General features: G+C 51.8%; 1 long non-coding RNA gene across 4 annotated transcripts; it reads left to right on the forward strand.

Annotated features, from left to right (window-relative positions):
- The first annotated feature begins 611 nt into the window (after positions 1-611).
- On the forward strand, positions 612-21484 carry LOC111820375 (uncharacterized). 4 transcript variants are annotated; one of them, XR_002823915.1, is made up of 5 exons: positions 612-6613; positions 11604-12613; positions 12948-13092; positions 21239-21358; positions 21461-21484. It is a non-coding gene; the product is annotated as an uncharacterized LOC111820375 (long non-coding RNA). The 4 variants fall into 4 exon arrangements; XR_002823917.1 differs by having other exon boundaries at positions 11604-12512; XR_002823916.1 differs by having other exon boundaries at positions 11604-11782; positions 12466-13092.
- The last annotated feature ends 6000 nt before the right edge of the window (positions 21485-27484 follow it).

Here is a 27484-nt window from a genome sequence, read left to right on the forward strand (position 1 = left end):
AAGCTTCATCTAGAAGGTAACTGAGAAGAGTATCTTCATAACCTTGAGGTAGCCATTCATTTCTTAAACAAGACATGGAACACACCACCTATAAAGGAAAAGACTGATACATCTGTAAGGAAAGAGCCCCTCCCCCCCCCCACAACAGGCAGACGAGTGTCCTATACTTAAAAATTGTGAGTTGTGGACAGTTTTCTCCTCCCAGTTGCGGATTGTAACCGATTTGTCCTGGATCATTGGCACAGCCTGGTGGCTGGCCTTCGGAACTGTCTAATCCTGTGACTCTTCTTGTTGTTTTCTTATGCGTGTGGACTGTGCCCATCCTTTCCCATGCCCTTCTTTATTCAGTTGTTTATTCTGCCACAAGTGCCTCCTTTCTCATGAGAGAACATAGACAACTTTCCTCCTTTCCTTTGGCATTTTAACGTTTGATCTGCTATCTTAAGAATATTTCTCTCCTCCTTCTCCTCTCTCCCTGCTTCATTCCCCACCCCCACCTTTTTTTTTGCCTCCTTGTTTAGCCTAAAAGCTTGTGGTTGTAAAAGCTATCCTAAAATGTCTGAAAGTCTCGGGGCAGGGGTGAGGGGGGGCATACAAGCCGACTTACTCTTTTGGGCTGCAAAGGCAGGACAGAGATCTGGAGGCTAGAAGGTGCCTAGAGAGAGATTTCAGCTCAGTTACTTTCCAACTGTGAGTTCTTCAGAGATGGGATGGGCGTTATTGAATCAAATAGAAGCTAGACAGTGGTTTGGTCTGGTGTTTATGGAGGGGCTTCTGCCTTGGATGAAGACCCCTGGTGGCACAGTGACTGGTTAAATGCTTGGCTGCGAACCTAAAGGCTGGCAATTCAGACTCACCTAGTGGCTCCGTGGGAATACTCCCATTTTTCATAGCCAATGTGTTATATTTTGAACATTCTATGACAAAACATTGTAGAAGCTCGACAGGTATGTTTTGCTTTTTAAAGATTTTGACAATGTTTAAAATTCAGAAGTTTAACATAATAAATCTAGATTTCCAGCTTCTTCTGTAAAACTGATAATCTGGGCTCTTTGGGTCTTCATTCCCATATAGCCCCAAGTTTATAGAGCTGAGGAGGGGCTGACCCCATCAGGAGTGGCCTATTCCTTCCACTTGGCACACTCCGTCCCCAGCCTGCTTCGCTCCTATCTTACCTGCCCGACCCCTAAAGGCATTTGAGTTTGTGACTTCCCGAAGTGGATAAAATAGGCTTTTGTGGGCTAGCCTGGGAACTCAACCAGTATGCTTAATATTATTTCAATGGGAAAATGTGTTCCAACTTTTAAAGAGTGGATTTTTGAAACATCAGTCTTTGCAAATGTGGGAATGCTTATAGGGTTCTCGACTAGAATGTGTGTGCCTTGGGGTGATGGCCTGTGTGTACTACTTCTCCTGTGCTGTACTGGCTTAGCACTTACTGTTATTAGATGCTGTGGAGTTGGCTTCGACTCATGGCAACCTTACGTATAGCAGAACGAAACGTTACCTGGTCCTGCACCATCTTTATGATCGTTGGTATGTTTGAGTCCATCGTTGTGACTGTTGTGTCAGTCCATCTCATTGAGCATTTCCCTCATTTTCACTGACCCTCTGTTTACCAAATACAATGTTCTTTTCTAACGATTGCTCTTCCTGATGATGTGTCCAAAGTAAGTGAATCGAAGTCTTGTGATCGTCTCTTCTAAGGAGCATTCAGATTTTGTTTCTTCTAAGACTGATTTGTTCATTTTTTGGGCAGTCTATGCTTAGCACTTAGTAGGCACTTAATAAATGATTTACCTCATGGAGTCATTAAGGCCTGTTGTCTGCCTTCCTCTCAGGCAGCAAACAGAAACGCCTTCTCACTGTGGGCCTGGACCTGTTAGTTCTGCTTGAGACCGGATTGCTGCCTGATTTACCTAGATCTCCCACTTTCAGCTGGTAGATACCCATACGAAATTTTAGGGTCAGTCCCCTCTACATCTCCGCTGTCTTGAGAGAAGCTGTTTCTTTACCTGATTAAAGATCCTGTCAGTGTAGAGTCAGCCCTAACGAGGAAATGAGGCCTGTGCTCAGCTGGCCTTTCTAGGTGATGACCGCCAAACTAGAGTTTGTGGCAGTTACAGAGTGCTTTTTTTCCAGACCCTGGACAAATGTTGGGTAAAAGTTCAGCTCATTCCCTTTAAAGAAAAAAATTTTTTTTCTTTGGAATTTCAAAAGTTTTGACCCAGATCAGTCAGAGGCCATTGAGAGCTTGCGATGTCTGGAGAGTTTGTTTCGTTCCTGAGGCCTGTAGCTGCAGAGAAGCTGAGGAGATCCAGTGACCTCCTGGGCCGGAGCTGAAGCTCAACCTTTTCAAGTTTGCCCCGCCCTGGCCTCCCCAGTCCTCCGAGAGTGGATGGAAGGAGCCAGCACCTTCAACTCACTCAGAAGTTATCTTTACCCCCTGAAATCAAACACTGCGCACAGCACCCTGTAAAACTGCTTCCTCGTAGGCTTGAGCTTGCTAAGTAAACATCCTCCCATGTTTTTGGAACTGAGTTCATTTCTGCTTCCTGGTCATCCCGTTTGGGTTTTTCTATGCTCAGCGCCACACAGAATCAGATTGATAGAAAGAAGGCCTAGAATTGGGCAGAGGCACCAAAGAGGACTGTTTTAATCTTCGTAAAATTGTGAGAAGAGGAAGGGGGTTTTGGGAAGAAAAAGATACAGGTGAAAAGTGAAACAGAACAGAGCTTTCCTAAACATAGGGTCATCATCGTGCTTTGAAAGTCAGAGTAGACCCCATCGGAACCTGAGACGGGACTTTTCTTTGCGTGGACCAAGCTCAGTTTTGCTCTGGTTGTATACCACAGTTGGCCTCTCTGTGCAAATTCTGTGGCTGTATATGTCCCTCCTCTGACCCTGCCCTGCTCACTCTCCGTCTCTCATGACTTATTTGCTTCTTCTCTCTCACTTCCACCCACCCGTGACATCTCCATCGCCATGGCAGTGAGCAGCCACGTCATTCACCAAGTTCACGGGGTGATGGGCCAACTCGGTGCTGAGCCCTACTTCCTCTAGTTCCCCCTCCTGAAGCAGGAGGCTCCCGGGCAGAGCTCAGAGCCCTTTGTTTATTTGATCCTGGGCTCTTGGATAAATCAGGAATGTCCTGACATGAACTTAGGCATGTTTTTCTTCCATGGCGAAGAAAACTACGGCAAATGGGATTTAAGTAGGCAGAGGACCATTCCAGGGCACTTGCTTTAGTGCCATCAAGGCCACATTCCTTTGGTTATCAGACCAGTAGGTGACTTCTTTATCGGCATGCTCTACCCTGGAGCCCAGAAGGTGTGAATTTGAAGCATTTCCCCCACTGCTGGGAGCCTGGCACAGTCGCTCTGAGCTTCTTTTAAGACTCTGGTGCCATGGTTGTCTTTCAAATGGTCCTTGTTTCTGTTGGGTGAAACCTTGTGCCCCAGCATCGTTGCTTGAAGAAGTAGTTGCTTGGGAAGTGGGGTCTAGGATAAGGTGGCTGTCTGGCGTGTTTTTCTTAAGCCATCTTCCTGTAAGTTGTAAGGTTCTTGATATGATATACTTTTTGAGGAAACTGCCCCAGTACCTGAATATTTCCCTCACTTCTCGTCATGCCTCAAGGCACATATGGTACAGCTGGTTGTTGGAAACCTTTGCCAGTCTGCATTCTGTTGATGTAGCAGTGTGTGGGAACCCTAGACTCCCTGAGTCCCTCTGGATGTACTGTCCAGTGGATTAATATCTGAGCTGTTCTTGGAGACCTTTTTGGGTCTGCGGACAGGAAAGCATTGGGACCTATGTGCTTGGCTGCTTGCTGCAGTGGAGACTTGTCAGTATCCAAAAAGAACCTCAGTCAGTCTCCAGAGCATTAATAGGACCTCTGCCTCCCCTGGTGAGGCTCATCTCGCTTGGCTGCCCACCTGGGAGAGGAGGACCCAGGTGTTGGCGACTTCAGGTCCAGGCTTAGCTGTTTCTGTTTTGCTGCCTTTCATGTCGTCAGGAGGATCTTCTTGGGAACAAATGACTCAGCAACCTGAACCTCTGGGACCGTGTGGCCTCAGTGCCTTTTGAGAAGCAATTGAAGTATCTGCCTAGGCCCTAAAACTCGGAGCCCGGGAAGAATGGAAATTCACACGGGTGTTGTGCTGGCTTCTTCAGCCTACTGTTCAATTTGGTTTCTCAAATTCCTGACCTGATAGAAGGATCTCACTCATGGGGTAAGCAGGCAATGTTTTAATTATGCTTTTTGTCCTTAGGAAATTCCAGGGAGAAAAAGGCCCTGGTTTGTGGCCAAAAAGCAAAAACCAGAACAAAACAAAATCAGCTATGGTTGTTATTCTGGACTTGTCTGTGGCAGAAAGAGTTAATGGGGTGGTGGTCTCAGGGTGAGGACTGTTTGTTTCCTCATGGCTGAGAGAAGCTCACATGGTTCTAGAAAAGATGATGCAACGTTTAGCATGGGACAGCCGTGGCTGGACTCTGGGGGCTGTCACTCAAAGAGTTAAGCTGTTCTTGTGGCTAGGAAGTCCTCAGGGAAGGAGCAAGCCTGCAGGGACCTGGACCTCTATGCCCCAGAACAGTGAGGTGTGGGGTGAAAAACGGACTGGCTGGAAAGTGTGGCCAGGGAAGCAGAGTGTAGGCCCAACTTTTTTTTGCCTTGTTTGACCAGCCTTGGCACTGCCCTCCGGCTCTCCAGGGGAAAAGCTGCAGTTCTGCTCTTGCAACACAAGGAGCAGACTGGAGAATTTAGATCTGCGTCACAGAGCTCAGAGAGAGAGAGAGCGCGAGAGCTCCATCGATAGGTCTGCTAGCAACAGCCGTGCTGCAGCAGAGAGAGAGAGAGAAATCAAGAAACAAGTCATAGCAACACCGGGCACCAGGTCTGCCAGCTCACTTGCCAAGCTTCCGGAAACCTGCTGGGGGCCGGAGGCCTCTGGGTAGCCTAGGCTAAGGAGATGACATGCAAGGTGGCACGGGCGGCTCCCGCGGGGAGGACGCGAGGTGGTGGTGGGGGGCAGGGGTGGTATCAAGATGTTGTAGGGTGACGGTGGAAGGTTTAACGGGACAAAATTCTGGAACCTTCGGGACTGTGGCACCTTGCGGGCCAGACAGAGATTTGGGTCTGCGCAGGCGACGGTGGGTGGTCCGACGGGCTCCCGGACTTGACGGTGTAACCCCCATCTTCCCCCACGTACGTATTTGCTGGGACCAGGGGCGATGTCTCTGCGTGTGGGGGCTCTTTCTTTCTCACCTCTTTTCTCGCTTTCTGCTATTTTTTCTCTGGGGGAGAATTTTTCTTTCCCACTTTAATTTCTTTTCCCTTAGTGTCAGCTGCTCAAGCCTGACCAAGGTGGAGGAGAGAGAAGTGAACTGTCTCCTGCCTCCCACTTGACCTCCCAGCCTTTACCCCGTTTCCCTCTAGTGAACAGATAGATGGACAGACTGGTTTGCCAGGTTGTTTGGGTGTCGATGTCTGTCTGTCCACGCAGTTCTTAGGTAGAAGGTAGGGAGCGAGGAGGGAAGGCAAGAGGAACAGTTTTCCAGGGGTTACCTTCTTGAAATGCTTGTCCCTGGGAATAAGAGTCTGGTGGGAGCAATGTGGTGGGTAGGATGGGGCGTGGGCTGGGAGAAGTGGGGTGAAGCTGGTGGGTTTGTCACTGCGTAGTTGGGCAAAGTGGTGAGTGGTGACGCAGTCACTGTTGCATCTCGTTAGGAGCTCTAGAGGGGCAGGTAGTGAGGCTCTCTGGGTCTGAGGGCCAGCTGAGAGGGGTTAAGGATGAGCTGAGAAAGGAAGCTAGCATTTAGAGATTAAATGTCATCCTTTTGGCGTTGGAAAGTTGTTTACCTTGCGCTCTCTGTGTCTCCATGTTGGCACCCTTCCAGTTCACATGTGATGGCCTTCCCTGTACTGCTGCATCATTAACTAAGTGACTGAGCTGGCCTTCCATTGGCCAGGGGAGGGCTCTCACTACAGACACTCTTCTGATTGGTGGGTAGCCCGATGGCAGGTGAAAACATTTTTTTGATTGGCCAAGGGCAGGGTATCAAATCTGAATTTGCATTTCACTTGCTTAAAGGGGAGGGGAGAGAAGCCCAGCAGCTTTCTAAAATCTCTTTAGGGGTGTGCGTATGCTTGTGTGTCTGTGCCGGCTTCTGACTGACCATTGAAGCCTCTTCCTGTGCCTTTTTTATTTCATGCACTATAAGGAAGAGGAGCTCAGGGCTCCACGAACTTTTTTATGGGAGTGTAGAGGGTTTGGGGAGGTGGGTGTGCAGAGGGTTGACCAAATTGGAAGAAAATGTTTTTGTCCTTTAGTTGGGTATCAGAAAAGGGAATTTTCCAATCAGCCCCACCTCAGTGTTGCGGCAGAATAATTCTTGGCTCCTTAGAAACGCACGGGTAAGGTAGGGTAGAGCTGCTGTTGCTGATATTGCCACCACCCAGGGCTTCCTGCTGACTCTGGGCTGCTCCCCCGGGACCAGAGATTTGCATTGACGTCCCTGGCTGTCCAGAAGCCCTCAGGAGCCAGTCGTGAGCTGAGCCCAGTATGGGAAGGACCTGCTTTCTGGAAGCTGCTGCTACCTGGTGCTTGGAAAGGTGAGGATCGGGACTGACCCCAGGAAATGGCTCCAAATACTATGTATTTGGTGAGATTTCCCAAAAAGTTAGTGGGTTGCAAGCGGTTTGGAGGTCCCGGCTTGCAAGGTTTGTCATCCTGGGGAAAGAAGAGAGAGAGTGAAACTAGGACAGCAGGCATTTGCCTCTGGTTACGGGGAAGGCCTGGAAAAACTGGGGTCCCCCACCCCCAAGTTGTCCTTGTTGCAGGTCTCACATTGGTGGGGAGTGGTTTTCTGGAGGCCTACGCCATGCGCAGCTCCCCCGGCCATGACTGCGCATCTGGGAGCGCAGTGCGCCCTGGGTCTCTGGCCTAGGAGGAGCACCGCCCTTCTTGTTACATAACGGAGGGCACGCGGGCGCCTTCTCGGCCTTCCCTGCAACCCAACCTCCCCACTGCCCGGGGCCCACGGGGCTGGGGAGGGCCTGACTGGGGGGCAGGGAACGGTTTTGCTCACTTGGAGGGCTAGCTCTTGTTCAGTTAGTGACAGGAGCTGGGTTTGAGGGCAGAACTGGGTTGCTGTACCCCATCTTGGGGTATGGAACACAGAATGTCCTTCTGAATGCCCTGTGTCACCTAGGGCTCCCCAGGGCCTCTGGGGGATGGGATGGTGCCCTTCTTTCTCTCTTATCCTTTGATTTGGGGAGGAAATTTCTGAAGCAAAAGGTGTATCATTGTAAGTGTAAGGAAAGGTGCGGGAGCCTAGAGGTTGTTGGCAGTTGACTCCTCTTGTCACTGGCTTCCCTTTTCCTCGGTTGGTTTATAATATTTTGGGACTTCTTTTAATGGCTGCCATCTTGGAGGCATTTCTACTGGTGGCGTTGGTTTTTCTGGTCCTGCTGTGCCAGTTCCGCAGAGTGGGCGGGGGGCGGGGGCTATGACGGAGGAGGGGAGGGGGGGCAGAAGCGCAGTAGAGGCGGGCACAGCAGTGGCTGCCGCATTGGAGAGGCCCCGGGGGCAGAACCGCCCAGTCCCACCCTTGGACACAGCTATGGGTGGGGGTTCAGGTGGAAGGCCCTGGCCTTGCCAGAGTGTGGGCATTGCTCACTGATGGCCTGGGTGTCCCATGCCCTCATCAGCCTGAGCTTACAGCAGTTCAGGGAAAAGTCAAGTATTTGGGGGATGAGCGGAGGCAGAGACGTGGCAGCTCCTCTCAGATGTGTCAGACCTGTGGTGTGTGTTCTCCAAATAGGCTGTGTCCCCGGCACTGGTCTCCCTGTGGGGACAGGGAGTGGGATCCAGGGCAGCTTTGAGGATTTGCTTGGATGGCCCTGCTCTTTACCTTTGTCCTTCCATTTCTTCTCCATTCCCACTGCCGTGCTGGGTTCCAGCTCTAGTTCTCTAGTGAGGCTCCCTGCTGCCAGTCCCTCTTCTCTTCAGTCCCTTCTGCGTGCTGCGGCCATCTTGTCTGTCTTGCTCAGAAATTTAAAATGGTTTCTCATCATTTCCAGAATTAACTCCCTTCTCTTGAGCATGATGTTCAAGGCTGTCTTGTGACTGGCCCTAGTTTTCTTGTACAGTCTTACTCCCTCCCTTTCCCTAAAAGGATCAGGTATTCCAACAAAACCAGGTGACTGACTTTTTCTTGCTTTCCCTGTCCCTCTGTTTTTACTCATGCTATTTTCTACACCTCTCTTCACGGCATCTCCACCTGTGGCAGTCCCAGCTTCCTCCCTAGCAAGAAGAAATTCTCAACAGTCACCCTGACCCTCCAGCCAAACTCTCATACCTTTCATCCCTTTTTTATGGTACTTTTGTTGTGTTACGTTCTTTGTGTATATAAGTCTTATGTCACCTATTCGATTGCATATTCCAAGAGGCCAGGGAAAGAAGACATAAAATAAATACCCGTTTGGTGCCTTCTTCTGCCAGGTACCACCCTAGCCTCTTTTACAGCGGGGGTTGTTTTGTTTATTCGTTACCACAACCCTGTGAGGAATGTCCCGTGGCTGATAAGTGTCTGATTGTGATTGCAATGCTGATCTCTCAAAGCCCTTGCATTTTCCCTCTCTGAATTCTCAGTGTCTGAAAACGCTACCTATGAGGTAGATCTTCACAGTGTGTCTGTTTAAGGAATTTTGTAAATCGCTAACGCTGAGTGGGAGTTTGAGTAGCTGATCTTCTCGTGCCCATGGTCTGGGTCACTTACCTGTCCCGTGCCATCTGAATGCTCTCATTGCCACCTCATTAACTTTCTCCTCTTCCTTTGAGGCCAGGCTCACTTGAAGATGATGGGTTTTTGTAGCTGAAATAGATAGGTTAAAAACTTCGGTTATCATGGTTGCCTTCCTTGAAGAGGAGGTGGTGGTGGGGTGGATTGCAGCATCTTCAGAGCAGAATAAGCTCCAGAACACAGAAGTCGGTGGAGATGGCAGGGAAGAGGGCAGTGAGTGTAGACGTTGGTGTGGGACAGACCTAGGTTTGCATCTTGGCCTTGCCTCCTCTTACCTGCGTGCGTTTAGACAGGTCGTTTAGTTTCTTGAAGTCTTGGTGCTGTCCATCAGTGAGAAATGCTCGGCATGTTGCCAGGCAGATAGGTCCTCAGCAGACACTGAGGCGGTTCTCTTCCCCCTGCCTACTTGTCAGTCAGGACATACAGAAGGAACACAGCAAGAAGCCCTGGTGGCGTAATAGCTAAGCACTCGGTTGCTAACCAAAAGGTTGGTGGTTCGAAGTCACGCAGTTGCTCCGTAGCAACTGCCCCCCAGGGTTTCCAAGGCTATAAATCTATGGAAGCAGACTGCCACAGCTTTCTCTCGCAGAGTGGCTGGGGGGTTCGAACCGCTGACCTTTTGGTTAGCAGCCCAGTGCTTTAACCGCTGTGCCGCCAGGACTCCTGTGAAGATTACAGCCTAGGAAATCCTGTGGGGCAGTTCTACTCTGTCACATGGGGTTGCTATGAGTCAAAAATTGACTTGATGGCACCTAACAACAACAGCAGGCAAGAAATGGGGGACAGGGGAGCTTGCGTGCCATCAGTGGGGTCATAAGCAGGAACAAAGAGGAGGTAACCTGGGCAGTAAACACTGAAGCTTGCCAGCCTGGAGCCAGTGCCCCTTTAGCTTCTGCGTCAGGAAGAGGAGAAGGGAGAGGCGAGGACAGCTGGGGTGGCAGAGTGGGGGTTAACCAGTAAGCCTCGCTGGGAGCCTGCGATGCCGGGTTAGCTCTCCTTCCCGAATCTCAGCAGTGGCTGCCCGGTTCCTGATGACACGGAGTCCCGTGGGAGGGGAGCTCGGCACCCTGAAGCCCCTCGTCGTCAACTCGGGGGCTACAGAAGGAGAGTGACGACAGCCAGTGAGTCGTCAGTCGATGGCTGTGGGACCCTGGTGACGCTGCTTTGTTGTTTTTTCCTCTTTGGAAGATGACTCAGTTTATGGTGAGCCGGGAGATGGAGCTCTCAGCTGAGTGGCCAGGATGTTCTGTCAACACGAAGGCAGCACAGGCGGCTTGTCGGGGCTCGGAGCCGGGCCTCAGTCTGGGCTCGTTTTAATGGAGGGCTGGCAGAGAAGACGGCCACAGCCAGGCATCGGGCTGGGGCAACCCTGGGTAACTTAACAGGGCTCTGTGGACCCTGGAATCTTAGAATCTAAGAAGGAAATAGAGCTGTTTGTGTTATTAAATACGCTTGGCAACCAGGATCATGTCTAGAATGCCTCTGGCTGGCCCCAAATGACAGACACCTTTCTAGGCTCAGGAAACCTTTTGGGGGTTTTCTACCACGGCTCTGCCTGTGATAATCTTGGCGGTCATTGTCGTGGATAGAGGACGATTCCCCTCTTGGGGTGGGAGTGGACACGGGCAATCCTGGGCCCCAGGAGCGAATGTGCGTGGCAGGGATATGGTGTCTTAGGGGTCCCTGCTGGGCTTCACAGATGGTGACTTGATATCACCGGCTCAGTTGCGGGCAGCTAAAGGTCAGCCCTTGGGCAGCTGGCTTCAGCCTCTCCTTTCTTTATTTGTCCCAAATCAGAGCTTCTCTCTCCTTTATCATCCTCACTTACTTCTTGGGCAAAATAGTGGTCCTTGAGGTCTCTACCTTTTTTGGAGGGGGAAGGTATCTTCCTGGTGACTCAGGGTTCTAGACGTTTCTTGAATCTGCAGCATTGCGCTATAGGCGCGTGATCCCCCCGCCCCGCCCCGCCCCGCCCCGCCTTGCCTCCTTGGGAGCAAGAGGGAAGATGGGCCGCCACTGCCGCCATTTTGTGGCCAAGCCATTATCCCCAGCATCTGGCTTCCTTTTCTCTCTACCTCTCTCAGCCAGTGTTGGGGGGCAGGGGCGCTCACGAACTGTGTCTGGGTACTGAGGGGACGCCTTGGCCTGGGATTGCCCTCCTGCCTTCCTTACGTGCGTTTTTCAGCCTCATGCTTTCCCATAGGGGACATTTGTCACTGACCCCACCGATCTCCTAGGGTGGCTCATTTGGGATTTCGGGTGGGGGTGGTTCCTGGGCCTTGGGAGCCAGAGGGAGCAGGCAGAGCTGCCGAGGTCACAGCAAGGGTAAAGCAGGGCGAGGGATGGGGGCCCGTGCCCCACCCAGAGTGTGAGGGCAGCCATGGCCCTTCTTGCCATGTCTTCCTGAGCCTGCTTATGGAGCAACTTGGTCTCAAAAAATTGTATATATGTGGGCGTTGGATCCTTTTGTGACTCGTATTTCTTTGTCCGGAACTGTGCATGAGATGAGAGCCTGGATTCCATCCTTGGGAGAGCTGTCTCAGGTTTGTGTTCTGAAAGAGATGATGGACAGGTCCTCCTTGATTAGACCCTGTGCTCATTGGTGCTGGCCTTTCTCCAGAATGATGGGCCCCCGTGAGTTTGCCCAGCATTGTCTTGCTTCTGTCATTGGATGATGAGCTGAGGGCTGTGGTCACAGAGCCACATGAACCCCATGTGGGGCCTTGATTGGAGTCTGCACAATTGATCGCTTGACTCCATGAGCTGAGCCCCTGTCTTCTTTCTCTTCTTACCTGTAGAGACCTTGGGAGAGTTTAGTTAGCTCTACGAGTAAGTGACAGTCTTTTTGAGACTCATCCATGGCTGAGGATGGTGCTGTATGCAGGAGACAACCATCATCCGGTGGGATAGAATAGCTGGTTTGCATTTACTGGAAACGAAAAATAAAGGAGATGCCTGCCAGCCCTGGTTCTCTGTGGTAAGTATTGGTCTGCATTCTTCTACATTCTTTTATTTCTTCAGACATCAGAAGTGGATAGATGTTTATTGAACCCAGCCAGCTGCTGTGCCTTTGCCATTCTTCTCCTGCACACCCCCGCCCTTAGTCCTTCTGAAGAGAGGACTAGATTGATTTTCTAGTGCAACTGGAGAGCTGCAGAGAGGTTGGAAGTCTGTGTTCAGTCCCCACACAGCCCCCTCACATTCAGGAGAAGTCAATTTTCCCTTAAAATGGAGCCATCAGCCCATGTCCCTCGGTGCAGTGGGCTAATGGGCTGAATGGAAGGACCCTGTTTGCCCTCGCTGCCCCCAGCCTGTGGGTGAGGCTCTCAGTTGGCTGGCTGCGGGAGGACGGTCCTTGCCAGCACCTAGCATGGTTCTCTGCCAAGTTCTAGCTCCAGATCTCTAGGCTGGAAGGAACCTAGACTATATATAGCCTTGTGCTAAGCAATTCTTATCGGACGTGTCTGCCCTCCCCTGCAGGAGAGGAGCACTTCTGTCAGAGAACCAGAACCCAGAGAGTGTGAGCCATCTCCATGGGGCCTTTTATTCTGGAAAGGGGTGTGTGCGTGTGCATGTGCGCGTGTGTGTGCGCGCGCGCGCGCGCGCATATGTCTGTGTGGTTCAGAGCTGCCAAGCCTTATTTCCTTTCCCGTATGTCAGATGCTGGTGGATTCAGAGGTCATGCTGGATGACAGCGCTGATGTGGGGTGAGGCCAGGAAAGACGGAGGGTTGTCTGATGGATGCCGGGCTTGGAGGGGAGGCCAGGGCCACGGGCAGGCTGAAGGCACAGTTGCGCCCGCATCGGAGGTCAGCCTCTGATTTCTCCTCTTAGTTTCCTGTTTGCCTTGCTTTGCCCGAGGATGCCTTTTGACCTCTTTCTTCCTTCTTTTGACCCATTGCATTCCCTGCCTTCCTTCCCCTCTTCCTCCTTTTTTGGATTTTCTGTAGGGTATATGAGGGCACACTTCACTGTGGGCATCCGGGAGCTGTGTCCGCTCTCGGCCCTCATTCCCATTTGTTTTTGGTTAGGCAAAGCAGGGTCAGCCATCTCAGGAGGAAGCTGGGTGGTGAATGCGGGTGTTGTGCTGGGTAGTATTTATAGGGCAGGGCTGGTTGGACGTCGTCTTCTTCCCTCTCCCAGGTGCTGTTGAGCCACCAACTTGTGTGGTTCTCTGACTGAAGTGCTGATTGTGGTGACATGATCCCTGTCTTGTCAGTGAATCATCACAAGTCTGGAAACCAGATGCAGCAAGGAAGATAGGACTTAACCCTTCCCTACCTCCCAGGTAAGTCTAGTGTGGTCTGCTCCCTGCTGGCCTTCCTCTATCCCATGTCCCTTCTCATGAAGACTCTTTCCCTTATTCAGCAGGGTCTCAGTCTTCTCCATTCAGAGATGCACAGACAGTTGGTCTCTTCTTTGTATTCTCCTCTTGCTGGATTTTCTGTGAATGGGGTTAGTAACCAGCAGAGGGCTGGGGGAAGGGTGACCAGCTGAAGTGACCAGCTGTTAGGATGTGTGGGAGATATCTGGGAGCATTGCTGGGTGTGGCATTTGGCAGGATCCAGGTCTCCCACAGTAACTGAATGGAAACTGCTGGACCCCTAACAGCTAGCTTCTCTGGCGTTAACCTCTCAGGGCCCTGGGAGCCTGCCTGGAGCTTGGGCATCCTCTTCCCGGAGTGGTCTCAGTGGATGTTCTGTCTTACTTGAGACACCTTAAGCCTTGTTGGCAACTTGTCTAGAGACTGTGGTCTAGAGTTTAGAGTGTGGGTTGGGCAGTGGATTTTGTGGCTCTTTCCCTGACTTTTGGGGTTTCTTTTGAATGAATCACTTTTTTCCTAAAGGCCCTCATTGCCTTCCCCTTAAAAAAAAAAAAAAAAGTCCTGTGAGTAAGCCATTGCAAAGCATTTGTAGGCAGCTGACGTAGAAGTGCTTTTCTCTTTGCCTTGCTTGACGCTGGCCACAGTGATAGCAACAGCGGTTAAAAATGACGACAGCTTGCAGAGTCGGGGAGGGCTGCCGCGTTAGAGAGACAGTTCAGAAAGCAGGCTGTAGGCACTTGCCATGTCACAAATGCTACCTCACTGTCTCCTCTCAGTAGATAACTGCGATGTTCTTGGCCAGTGAGTCCAGTTGGAATTAGCCGACAGTAGATTTATCTGGGGCCTGAAGTAATCTCAAGATGCTTTGGCTAATACCGGGAGGCACCTGTGTGATCCCACCTCCTACCACACAGTAGCTGCCACTGGCTAGTGGATGTGGGTGTTGTTTCCTCTTCCCCACCCCTACCCAGGGAAGACTGACAGTTCGGCCTCACGGCGTTCATCTTCTCTTCCCGTCCGAGATGAGTCTCCGAGCTGGCTGTGAGCAGCGCTGAAATGCTTGCGGAGTGAGGAATCCAGGGCTGTCTGGAAGAGTCCGGTGTCTCTTCCTTCAAGGAATTTGACAAGTCTCAGCCCCTCCTGCAGTAACGTAGTTAGGGATGGCTGGGGGTGTTGGACCTGGAACACAAACAAAGAGGAGAGATCTGCTTTGGTGCAGCTGGGAGATGAAGAGGAGTGAGTCAAGTCCCTCAAGATGTATTGGCTAGAGTCTGGCCAGGGCTGGCTGTAGGCTCCTGCCGGACCTAGCTGCTGGCCACACTTGGAGCCTCAGCCCTCATATGTGTGGCGTGTCCCTGGCCCTGGCTCTGGTGACTGCCCTGCCCTTGGCTAGGTCAGGCTACCAGGGTGGGCAGCGGAGGGGAAGTTGGTTCTGCTCCTTGTGATGCAGTTATCTGTGCCTCCCGGTGTTTCCAGAATTGGTGTTGGTGCTTCCCTGGTGATTTTTCTTTTTTTGTCTTCCTTTCTTCTCTGCCCACTAGCCTGGCTTCCACTGACAGAGGACGTTATGTGCTGCAAGTCAGGCTACAGAACAGTTGGCATCCCTGAGAGGGGCCAAGCTTATCTGGTGTTTTTTTCTTGACCTTTTAATTCCTGAGGTCTGGGAGCCAGGTGGCAGTCTTGGGCCTTTCTGTCCGGGATCCAAAAAAACCCCAAACCAAACCCATTGCTGTCGAGTCGATTCCGACTCATAGCAAACCTACAGGACAGAGTAGAACTGCCTGTAGGGTTTCCAAGGAGCGCCTGGTAGATTTGAACTGCCGACCTTTTGGTCAGCAGCTGTGGCACTTAACTGCTGCGCCACCAGGGTTTCCATCCAGCAGAGGTTAATAGAGCTGGTGGGCAGGAGCAGTGGTATTGTGGCTTGGCCGGGGGGTGTGGGGAGGGGGTCCTGCCAGGGGCCCTGATTGGTCAGCACCTTCTCTCATCCTTTGAATCCTGGGCTGGTCAGGTCTGTGAATTGTTTAATGCATATCTGGGCTCTGACCTCTGGCATAGGTTTCCCCGAGGCTACAGCCGCAGCTTTCAAGAGGATCTGTATCTCATGCTGGTTACTTTTGGGTGGGTTGCCTTCCTCTGAGATATGCAAGAAATATTTCTCTTTCCACCAACCGGGGGTCTCTGGGAGGCTCTCGTTTGCTTTTCTGGACGTGGAGTGACTGTGAAGGAAACGCAGGCTGGGTTTGGTTTGTACCGGTTCCTTCCACATGAGCTGTTTGTGGGCTGATAAAGCCAGAGAACACCTCCAGGGCCCCAAGGTGTCCAGCCTGGGCAGGAGTGGAGTGGGCCACTGGAATGGCGGGAGGTGCAGGGAAGGCTGGTGTGCTCCAGCTGATCACAGGAGCAAGGTCAGCAGGGTGTGGGGGACGGGCCCAGTGCCCATCCGGGCTGCCTGCTGTGGCCCAGGATGGCTGTGCGCGTGTCCTCCAAAGGACTCCCACCCCAGTGCCTGGACTACAGGCAGTGTGGCGTCCAGATCAGGGTCTGTGGTGAGGCATGAGGAATGAGGTGGACAGCGGAACTCCTGGCCTCAGCATGCTGTCCCGGGGAGGGGAAGCTGACCTTTAGTAAGGTCCACTCTGTCAGGCATGCCACTGTTTCTGTCTCCTTTGCTTATCTGATTTCATCCTCAGAACTGCCACGGGAAGTAGGTGTTCTCTCTGTTTTATGGTTAAAGAAGCCTGGAGGCATGGTGCTTAAGCGCTTGGCTGCTAACCGAAGGGTCAGTGGTTCAAACCCTCCAGCTGCAGAGGAGAAAAGACCTGGCAATCTGCTCCCCTAAAGACTACAGCCTGGGAAACCCTATGGGGCAGTTCTGCTCTGTCTGTAGGGTTGCTGTGAGTCGGAATTGTCCTGTAGGGTCACTGTGAGTCAGAAGTGACTTGAGGGCACACAACAACAACAGCAACTGTGATTATCAAGTGAATTAACCAGGGTCACACACTTGATAAGTGGGCTTGTTGAGATTTGGTTCCAGGCCTGTACTTTTTCAGCTGTCCCCACATCCTCTTGGGTTGAAGTCAGACATTTTTGGGAGCTAAGCCCCTCAGAGGATAAGCAATCAGGAGAACTGATGTGAACCAGAGTGAAGGGCCAGATACCCAGGGGAACGTCCCTGTCCCCGGGGAAGGCTGTGCCACATTCCTTTGGGGAGGCAGGGCAGAGGCAGATACCCTTTGGTATCTGTGGACAGGCAGGGCTGAGCAAGGCAAAGACTTTCCTTCTACAAATACATATCGAGCCTCTACTATAGGCCAGGAGCTGTACTAGTGCTGGGGACACAGACCTCAACAAAACAAAGTTTTTGCTCTCGTGGGTCATGCATTCTAGTGCAGGGAGAGATCATTAAAAAAATGAATAATTTAAAATATATAAAGTATAATGTGTGAGAGAGGCATATGGAGACTCTGCTTTCTGCACAGTTTTTCTGTAAACCTAAAACTGCTCTAAAAATAAAGCTTATTAAGAACATATGTAAAGAAGACATAGATGGAGAGTGTATGGGAGTGAAGAACAGGGACATCTGTATATAAGAAGGGGTCCAAATGATGGTCAAAGGGGTATCTAAGACATCGAAGGACTTTAGCCACCTGGGGAAACCATACTGATGGAGTCTTTCTCCAAAGAATTAGGAGTGATAGAGATACTGACCCCTTTTCTTCTCCTAATAACCAGCAAAATTCAAGAGCCCCATAGCTTGCAGGGACTTGTCCAAAGTTCCACGGCGAGTCAGGTATCAAGGTGGGACTAGACGTCAGGACTTGCGTCACAGACTAAGAGTCCTTCCCATTGGCCATGGCTGTTGGTGGACTTTCATCTCCCACCCTCACTTGGTGCCAGCTGGCTCCTCTGCTCAGCGTGGTCTCCGTGCTCTTCTCTTGTCTCTGCGGCACAGGGGAACATTTGGGTTAAATCTGTGCTGAGTCACTGGACTCTGAGCTCAGCCTCTCCTGCTGGAATGCGTGGTTCCACGAGCTGTTTATCGCGATAGGGAAGGGACAGGCACAAGTCGCCTTGTGTCAGATGCTTGGTCTTGTTTTGTGTCTTGAGAGGTTGAAGCAGGCCGATGGTGCTGGAGATGGGGGAGGGGGCTGTTTTCAGTGTGTCCAGCTCCAGAGCTCAGGACTTGTTTACTTGGTGGAAGAGGCAGAGCAGTCCATGGTGAGTCAGGCCCCGTGATCCTTCCCTCCTTGGCCCGTCATTGGCGCACAGCCTCCCTGTACCACGGAGACTGCCATCTGCTGCCAGGAGTCTGATGTTGCACAAGGGCCCTGCTAGGGTCCCAGGCCGAATGAGGTGTGAGTCTGTGGTAGTGAGGTGTGGGGGCTCAGAGGGGGACGGGAAGTGGGTTGTAGGTTGCCTGGTGGAGCGGAGTCAGCAGACCTGGATTCTGCCCTTGGTTCCATTGGTGAAAACCCCCTCCCTCACTCACCTTCCCTCTCTGGGCTTCAGTTCATTGTCTGTAAAACGAGGGGGTTGAACCAGAATCTTTTCTGAGGTTCCTGCCAACTAGTACTGGGTCTCTCTGAATGTTCAGCGAGGTATTTCTTAGCTAGAAGGTCAGGACAAGGAAAACTCGACCCGAGTTACAACAGGAGAGGGGAAGGGGCCGTGAAGACCTGTCGCAGAGCAGCCAGAGTTCTCTTTGCTGAATAGACGCTGTCGGTGTGAGTTAGGGTAGGTGGGAAGAGACATAATATTTGAAGGATCCCCCCAGAAGGAGGAGGGATCGAGCTGGAGATCGGGTGCAGGTGGTGGATGGGCTGGTGGTCATTAGGGCTCCAGTAGAGGGACATGGGCTCAAGCTCCCCCCTAGAGGTCTGTCTGGAGATGGGGTGCCTGCGTTAGTGCTGGGTTGGCTGAGGAGCTGCTCTTCAGGTAAAATGCTCGGTCCTTCTTGGCCCGGAACCCCGAAGTGAAAGTGGGATTGTGGAGTTAGGGAAGGCCCCTTGCTGTCAGGAAGTTTTTCTTTATATTTCACCACCTTCTGTTGACAAAAAAGAGGAGTCTCCATGTGGTGCAAATGGTTAATGCACTCAGCTGCTAACTGAAAGGTTGGCTGTTTGAGTCCACCCAGAGGCACCTCAGGAAAAAGTCCTGGCCATCTTCTTCCAAAAACTCAACCTTGAATACCCTATGGAGCACGGTTCTGCTCTGACACACATGGGGCCACCATGAGTCAAAATCGACTTGCTGGCAACTTGTATTAAAAAAAGAAAGAAAAGAAAAAAATAAAAACAAAAATAGAGCCACCAGTTCCCTTTCGGCTTGTTAGTCTTGAGTCACTCTTAAAGAGATAGCAAAAATAAACCACCTGCAGGACAGCACAGGGCCCAGACCCACAGCTGGTGGGACTCTGGCCTGGCTTCCCCACGGTGGCCCAGAGGCCCACCTCTTCCCCAAGACTGCAGGTAGGAGCCCCTGGGGCTGAGGGACATATCGTGTAATCTGCTGAACAGAATGCAGGGTTTTAAAAACAGCTGCATTTTTCCAGATAGTATCTGCTTGCCACTTCGCTGGGTATTTACCTGGGATTAAAAATAACCTGCCTCTGCCCCCACCCCGGTACATTATGAACAGTGATTTGAGCCATTTCTCAGGTAGGAGAGGAATTGATTAGTGATCGTCGTATCACGCTTCCCTATGTGACATCTTACGATTCTTTTCACATTGGCTACTCACTGGGTCCTCACACAGCCAGAGAGGGTCATCTCCACAGCTGATGAAACCGGCCAGAGAGAGTCGTGCCCAGACCTGATTAACTGCTGGTACCTGCTTGATTTGGGTCTCCCACCCTGACTCCAGCCATCTTTTCGCTGGGCTTTAGTAGCCTCCCAACCCTGGCCAGTGGGGCCTTGGACGGTGTTCTTGATCTCTGTGGGCCTTTGGTCCCTCCTCTAAGTGTTGAAGGGGGAATGAAATCACAGAATGTCTGCGTTTTCATATTCTCTGGTCCTTAAGACTTCTCGGGACTCTTGTGAGAATTGCCTTGCACTTTTTGGTTGGAAAACCAGCCACTGTCCATGTGTTCCCGGAGAGGTTTCCTACATCTAGAAGCTCCTGGAATATGGACAACACGAGGTTTAAGAAGTAAGCTCGTTTGAAAATGTGATGCTTCGCACCATTCTGACACATCTGGCATGGCACTTGATGTACGCGCATACAGGCAGGTTTCTGGGAATTTTAGTTCACTTAGAGATGAGGCCTCGCTGGGGCATCTTTGAGACGTTCCAGCAGATTTGTAAGGGATGCCCTGAGCCTGCCCAGCATGCGTGTTGTGTGTATGTTCCTGTTTGCTGGCTGATGTAGAGCGCCTGCTGAAGAATTGGCTAACGTGCAATGTAAAGTGAGGTACTCCACACACCGGCTTCAGCTCTGAGTGTTTGCTTGGTGAGTGACTTGGCAAAGTAAGCCTGACTTCTGGAGAGGAGGAGGGTAAGAGCTCTCAGGCTTAAGTTTTCTTTAATACTGAGCATAACCCCTCACTTTATGAGGGGCACTGAGGGTTGAGCTGCCTGTCTTCTTGGCCATTTAGCTCCCTGAGTGATCTTCATCTGAATAGACCCAGAACTTGTGTGAAGGGGAAAGAAGTGTTTACCTTCATTTAAAACACATTTAAGCTGATGGTTTAGGCTGTACTTGAAGGTGTTCCTGGAAGAAGGGTTGGGAGTGGACAAGGGGCAGCGCTCACTCCCTCAGCACAGCCTTGGCTCATAGAGAAGCCCTGGGGCGGGGGCCCGCGTGGGGGCGGGGCCTGCATGATGGTGGGGGCCCAAGGCAACAGCTTCATAGCAGAGGAACGGTTTTGGTGGGCGGAGTCTTCAGTAACTTCGCATGTGAAGATTCGTCATACTGGACCCAGTTCTTTGGTTAGCCTTGAGGAAGGAAGGCGATGGGCTGAACCTGCAGTGGGGAGGGAGATTTAGGTAAGGCTGCAGGGAGAACTGTGGCAAGAGAAGATGAGGCCTTTTTGTCTGGGGGGAGGGGAGAGACTGAGTGTCCTTGACAGGGTCCTTCCAGGCCCGAGTCTGTGGGGTGTTAAGGCCATCCGGGGAACAGTATATTTGGGTGCCAGGATCTAGAGCAGGCTGTGTGTCTCCACGTGTTTGCCGCAGGCCTCAGCCACTTGGGGCCGCGTGAGCTTCGGATCTGGAGCTCTGGCTTTGTTTCCCTGGATCCTGTAGAAACTGAGATTATTTTCAAATAGAAAAGGAGAAAGGCATGTTCCCTCCTCATCCCTTCCATGAAAGAACCCTGAGCTTGTCTGATCCTGTAAATTGTACCACCTCCCATCCCACCTTCCTCCCTGGCCCATTCCCCCTAGCCCTAGGGACCTTTGATGGGCATTGGGGAATGGGGGGGGGGGGTTTGTGGAGGAGGCAAGAGGTGGGAAAGGAGTAGCTCAGGGCAGGCCCACGGCTCTGGGAGCCTTGGGGGTTGCTTACTATACCAGAGGCATGTGTGTGTGTTCAGATGGGCCCGCTGTGGAGAGGTAGACCAGAAGTATGAAATAAACCAGTTAATGGCTAAATGAGAACTGTATTAAAAATGGAAAATCATGTATTTTTTTGTCTTAATACTGCCTGCAGACTTAGCATTGCAACAACGCCTGCCAGACCAGGGGCCTTTAAGTGGGCCCTGTCTGTGAGAGCGTGCGTGCGTATCTTGTATTCACTTTGACTCCTTTCACATTCCCCCTCCTCTTCCTTCCCTAGGTACCTGTGAATATTTATCCATACCTTTGTGCTGTTATTTCTGTGGGGCACAGTTTGTCCAGTGTTTCTGACGTCTTTGAATGTTTTATTTCAAACGTAAACAGACCATAAGCTCACTCCAGAGTTGAGACCCTCTAAGATGAGGCTGAGGTCCTGGCTGCTCCCTGCAGCCCTCCCCTAACCACAGAGTCTGGGCTGAGTCAGCCAAACCCCCAGGAGGTGAGAATCAAGTGTGTCCTTGCTGGGTCGGCGTGGCCTGAGTCATGCCTCTTCTTCGGGGTGGGGTTTGCCAGGCACGCGTCCCCTAGACCCTCTTAGCTGTAACTTCTTTTCAGCCTGAACTCATGTCTGAGACCACACGCCATCCTGGTAAATGAGGAGGAAGGCGGAGAGGGAAGGGGACAGACAGAGGAAGAGAACATGGACACCTGGCTCCTGGCCTCTCTCCAGGACAGGTGAGCTCTGTGTTCAGAAAAGAACTCAGTCTTTTGGCCTGCATGAAAGCTATTTGTATTTTCTCTCCTTCTCTCTCTCCCTCAACCCCCCCCCCCCCACAGCCTCCAAAGAATTTAATCTGCTGGACAACAAACAATACTGTTATAAAACTTTGAAAACAAGAGGGCGAGGCCTCCCTGACAAGGAGAAGGGCATGCTGGGTAATGGCCCGAGGGAGCGTGCCAGGCCCGTGATGGAGCCGGGCAAGAGCCCAGTTGGCTGGGTACCTGGGCGCCTGCCCTCGCCCTGCCCAGCCCACCAACAGCGCCATCCCCAGTCCGGAGAGGAAGGAACTGAAACAAAAGGGGAGACAGAGAAGCGCTTGAAAAAGGGAAGTTGTGTGTGTTCGCCTCTGTCTGATCTGATGGGAATGCACTAGACTGTGAAACTTCCCCCTCCCTCCCTCCCTCTCTTTCCCTCTCCCCTCCTCCTCCACCTCCTCCCTCCCCTTCCCTCCCTCCCTCCTCTCTCTTCCCTCTCCCTCCTCCTTGTCCTCCTCCTCCTCTTCCTCCTCCTCCTCCCTCCACTCACTGTTCTGGTCTTGAGACTGGCAGGCAGAGGTCCTGATAACAGTGAGGCCGGTACAGCAGTGTGGGTGCAGCTTCCAGCTGGGCCAGCTAAGGGGGAAACGGGAAAGAAAGCATGCTCCCTGGAGTTGGTTTTGGACTCTGGACCTACTCTCTGTCTGAGCCAGCCTTCTTCCCCTGCAACTAGGAAAGTGGGACCCAGTCACGGGGTGTGCCCCAGTCCATGTGTTCTGCCAGGTGTGTGCCCAGGTACTGGGTAGAACTGCCCCTGGGGCTTCCTGGTGCATGCTGGAGGCTTCCAGGAGGAAGCCCGACTTGGTGAGATGCTTTCTCCTTTGAGATGTTCTGCTTGCGCTCCTGGGGGAGTGGGGGCTGTGCTGCAGCAGTTGGGGGATGCCTCTGCAGGGGCTCCTAGGAGCAGGTACGTGTTTCTCCCAGCAAGCAGGCACGAGGTCCTGTGGAGTGTGGCGTGAGTGCCTGGACCGCCTGGTAGGAGGCTGTATCTGCTGGCCATTTCTAGGCAGCTCTGCCTGGGGGCCGTGGGGAAGCCGGGCTCTGGGACTTCCCTCCCCTAGCCTCCAGAGTTAGATTTCCCCGAGACTCATTTCTCTTCTGAGTCCGTCTTCACCGAGTCCGGTGGCTGGTTCGGGAGTGGCAGGGGAGCAGCATTGTTGGTTTTCCTTTGGACTCGTGTTGGTTGCCACCAGTGAACCCGTTGGCAGGTATTGTGTTTGTGTAATAGACCAAATGCATGCTCACGGGAAAGCAGTTCCGGGCTGTGTCTGTCCTCCTGCCGGAGTGAAGCCATTCTGTCAGGAGAGCATGGAGACACTGAGCTACAGTCTCCACGCCGTCCCTCCTTCCCTTTGCCCACTCACCCCAGGGTCAGGGTAGTCATGGCGCACTCTTCCAGCCAGCCAGCCGTCCTGACCCAGAACCTCCCAGGTGCCCTGTACTGAGTCGGGAAGTGTTTGAGACCCATATTTTTGCTGGTAGTATTACGAACGCACAGAGAAGCTCACTTTTAGGAAGCAGCTTCCTAGGAAGATGGGCCTCCACCCATGCCCAGACCCAAGGGAAACCGGAAGCGCTGGTGCTGGGCCCATGTGAGCTTGGAAGGCTGTGCCTTCTTGCCGTGTATTCTGGATGGGTGTTTGAGGGACTTACTGGGGCTGGAGCATATTAGTCCCACTTGAGATTCAAGGCCTGGGAAGTGTGGTGGTACCTGGATGCTGAGCCCTGCTTTTGGGGGGCCAGGTTGCCAGAAAGGGAGTGCCAGATGGAAGTTTCTGGGGGCTTTGGGCCAACTCCATAGGCTCCCTGAAATCCCCCCACCCCCATCAACACATACCCTTCATTTGATCACCCTTTCCTCTGATTCATTAACCACAACTAGTTGGCAACAGGCTCCACCCTGACAGCTCAAGACAAAATGTCCAGGACACTCTGTCTGGGTTAGAGCCCAGGGTGACAGGAAGCTGGGCTGGCCTTGCAGTTCACATATACAATAGACTTGAGGGCAGGACGTTCCCCTTTTTGCAGAGGGCCTTCCCCAGCCCCTTTCTCACTGAGATCAGTTCTTCCTTGCTGCCGGGAACCCTGCAACCAGCATTCCTACCGGCAAGAAGATGGATGCCCAGGCTCCGCTTCCGGCCCCTCCCTGCTGGCTGGAACTTGCGTCAGTCCCGTAAGTAGCAGTGACTCAGCACCCAGCCTGGGTCAGGAGGAGAGCTGCTGCCGGGCAGGAACCTTCCCAGCCTTCTGGGTTTAAACACACGGCGGTAACATGGAACCCAGCAAGCAGGATTAGGTTCCTGGGCGTGGATGTCTGTCTGTTCAGTGGGTTTGCTTATGGATTTCATAAACAGGGGCTCCTCTCCTTTCCATTTTCCTCCCATGGTAGTTTTTGGGCACCTACCACGTGCATCATGCTGGGCATAGGATTTCTTGGACTTTAAAAGACCATGGCATCATTTATAGAATGAAGCAGAGCTCTCTTTGCAATCTCTGGACTAGTTTTAGCCAACAGCCTGTGAATCCTATTTAACCTTCTGGTGTTTCGTTTGGCCTGCACGGGTGTTATAAGCGTCAGTTTTACATGCTTTTAGACAAACAGCCTCTGCAGGTCACTATATTTCTGCTGCATGCCTTTGCTTTTTCTCTCTCTTAAGTTGCCCGCTGATCCCTCTAATCATTTGAATGTTGAGCAACCAGTCTACCCCAGCTTTCTCTCTGTACAGAAGAAGACACGGAGGCCCGGGCAGGGGAAGTGGCAGGTCCCTGTTCTCAGACTTGGACTGAGCAGGAATGCCAGCCATGGTGCTCTGCTTCACTGTGTGGTGACCTCCACCCTCAGGTCCCTGCCCAGGCAGAGGAGTGTCCTGGGCATGAGAGGGCGGGAAAGCCTTCAAACAGAATGTTGGCACAAAAATGAGCTGGGTGCAAGGTGGCTGCAGCATGGCTCCTGGACCCTCCCCACTGCATGGTGGCCCCTCCCAGGGCTCTTTCTCACTGAGTGAGTGGATTTCCTTCCCAGGCAGCCCAGCCAAGCTCTTCCCCATTGGCCAGTTTGCTGGGTGCTGTTAGGCTGAGGGGGAGAATCCCATCACCCTCCTTCCATGGCAGAGTCCTCAGCATGCAGCTTGCAGATCTAGGTGGCTCAGGCTTGGTGCCAGGGAGAGCAAGGCCTTCCAGCCCATGTCAAGCCACCTGCTGTGTCCAAGTAGGGACAAAAGCCAGCTTGTTTCAAGAAAGAGTCATTGCTCAGCTGACTTTGAGAGGGAACCCAAGTTCTGTGGGAGAGGGCTGAGACCTGGGCAGACCCGGTTATCCTTTGGGATTGAAAGGGTAAAAGGTTATGGTACTAAGATCACTTTTGCCCCTTCTTCTTATTTTAGAATGTTTAAAATGATGCATTATTAATGATTTCTTATCTCTTCTTCCAGAGAACTAAGAATATTTTAGAATTCAAGAGTCAAGGAGTCCAAACTCTGGTTCATATCATTAGTTCCTTCAGAGACGGTCACCCCTTAGCTGTGTGCAGCAGCTCTGCTAGACTCTGGGGTGGCATTTAGTGGTTAGCAGGAGAGACATTGTTAATCACATCGATGACCAAATGAGATAAGCATTCTGAAGGAAAAGGACGCATTACAGTGGGAGGGCGGATTTAACCAGGAGCCAGGCCTAGACTCTGGGCGGCTGTCCTGAGGAAGGGGTTGTTGAGCTGAGATCTGGGGGATGACTGGGAGGTAGGTAGCTGGGGGTCGTGGTGGTGGTGGTCGGGTTGAGGGGTGGTGGCTGTGGTAGACTAGAGAGTATTCCAGAAAGAGGGACCAGCATATGCAGGAGCCTTGTGGGAGGCAGCGTGGCCTGGGTCACTGATGGACATCTGTGTGGTGACCCAGAGGAAGGGGTTCTGTGGTCACTGACAGTTGGAAGCTGCTGAGGAAGAGCTTGGCTGAAGTAAAATGCAGAAAAGTGTAGCAGCTGAGAATGACCAAATGTAGAGCTCATCCCAGCCATACCCGAACCCTTTGCTGTGGACTCGATTCTGGCTCATAGCGACTCTACAGGACAGAGTACAACTGTCCATAGGGTTTTCAAGGCTGTAGTCTTTACTGATGCAGACTGCCAGATTGTTCTGCATAGTGGCTGGTGGGTTCAAACTGCCAACCTTTCAGTTAACAGCTGAGCGCTTAAACCACTGGGCCACCAGGGCTCCTAAGAGCTCATCCAAACCTCTCATTTTACAATATTCAGATCCCAGGGTAATGATTGACATTTAACACTCAGACTCTGACCTTAACTCCCGCACCTCCTCCCCCCGCTCCCGCCACCTCGTTACCTGGCTAACAAGCCGCCCCTGCCACACAAACCTGGCCCTTGGCTTTCTCATATGTGACCGAGGCCTTGGAAAGTCTCCCAGCTGCAGAGCCTAGTGCTGGTGTCAGAATCAGGCAGGAAACCATGACGGCATCATGGGGCAGGTTCATCCCCAGCGTCTCCCCCATCACCAGGCGTCCTGTGGGAGAATGCAAGGGTGCCAGCACACAAAGCCAGCTACTCCAGCCCCTGGCCAAGCCAAACCATGCTCCCGTCTCTTCCACCAAGAGTAACACGCTGGATAGTCAGTCTCATCCCTCATCCACACAGAAATACGGCCTGGGAACTTTCCCTCCTCAGCCTTGCTCGTAATTAAGTTCAGGAACAAAATGAGTTGATAGTCAAGCTGTGAAGCAGGCAGCTATGGGCAGAGGGGAAGGAACACAAGCTTTTGGAGTTAGACCTGGGATTCACACCATTTATTAGCCATGTTGACTGTGGACAAGTTATTTAACCTAATTAAGGATCGGTGTCGTCTTCTACAAAAATGGGAATAATAACTTGCCTCCTGGGACTCTTGGCAGAATTAGTGCTCTTGGTGTTCAAGTTTTATTCCCTTCTCTGTAGTGACACAGCTTTATGTTCAGAAGACATAAAAAATATAGGTCTGTATCAGGATGCCTAAAGAATTGGGAGGGAACTTAAGAGACATGTTCTGCTGTGTCTCTCTTTCTCTTGGTTATGGTGTCAGAGGAATTACATATTCTCTTAGCTTCAACCAACCAAAAAAGATGGTGCAGTTAAGGAAGGGGAAAGGGGAACATAATTTGCAAATCTTATTTTCAGGCAAATATTGAAAACAAAACTCAATTCCTGTGTTAGATGGTTGTCTACTTCATACAGTGTCATGGTACCAGTCAGCTTTTTAAGGCACAATTACTGGCGTCCTGTCTGACCGTCCTGACACTTTCCTACAGGGTGGGAAGGAGGACCCCATGGTCTTCATGGGTCGGGCACGTGGAAGAGTTTCCCCAGCCCAGGTGACAGTCACCTTTGTGTGGTGGTTGGAGCCTCGTGGGCAGAGAGGGTGGTGGTTTCCTGATGAAGGGGGATAAGGTACCTGAGAGCGCTTTGCACACTGTGAAGTATCACACAATGGCAGGGTGGGATACTAATGTAAATAGTAATGTGTTTTAACAGTAGCTCTGGCTATCTTACTCTATCATATATATAATACTTTTTCATGACTAGCTCTGAAGTTACACAGAATTAACCTAGAGTTAACGAGTGTTGTATTGCTATCGTCTGTTTGAAGCGTTAGCCTGACTTTCATGCTGCTTTGAGTGTCAGTGGGAACCTCCTCTGTGCCTTCCAGGGGCTCATTGTGCTGTGTCACCGTCACAGGTAGAACGGCAAGAAGATGCTTCTCCTGGGGCCAGAGGCTGGGTCTTCCGATTGCATCTCCCTTCTTTCGTCAGCGAGATCATCTTCTTCTGGAAGCTGGTTTCACATGGTGGCTTAGATTTTTCCATCTTTGTATCTAGCACCATTTGAAATCAGTGTTTTAGGAGTAAGAATTGCAGCACAGAGAAGGGCGGACGACAGAGGAGCGGCTGCTCGTGGGACTGGCCCCCCTTGCCACCTGAGCTGGTGCAGCAAGTCAAGGGGAGAACTTACAAAGCAGGGTACACTCTGGAGAATGTTGGGGTTTTGGAGGGTTAACAGTGGGGGAGGAGG

Source organism: Trichechus manatus, unplaced genomic scaffold, assembly GCF_000243295.1.
Source record: "Trichechus manatus latirostris isolate Lorelei unplaced genomic scaffold, TriManLat1.0 scaffold00035, whole genome shotgun sequence".
Taxonomy (NCBI): Eukaryota; Metazoa; Chordata; class Mammalia; order Sirenia; family Trichechidae; genus Trichechus; species Trichechus manatus.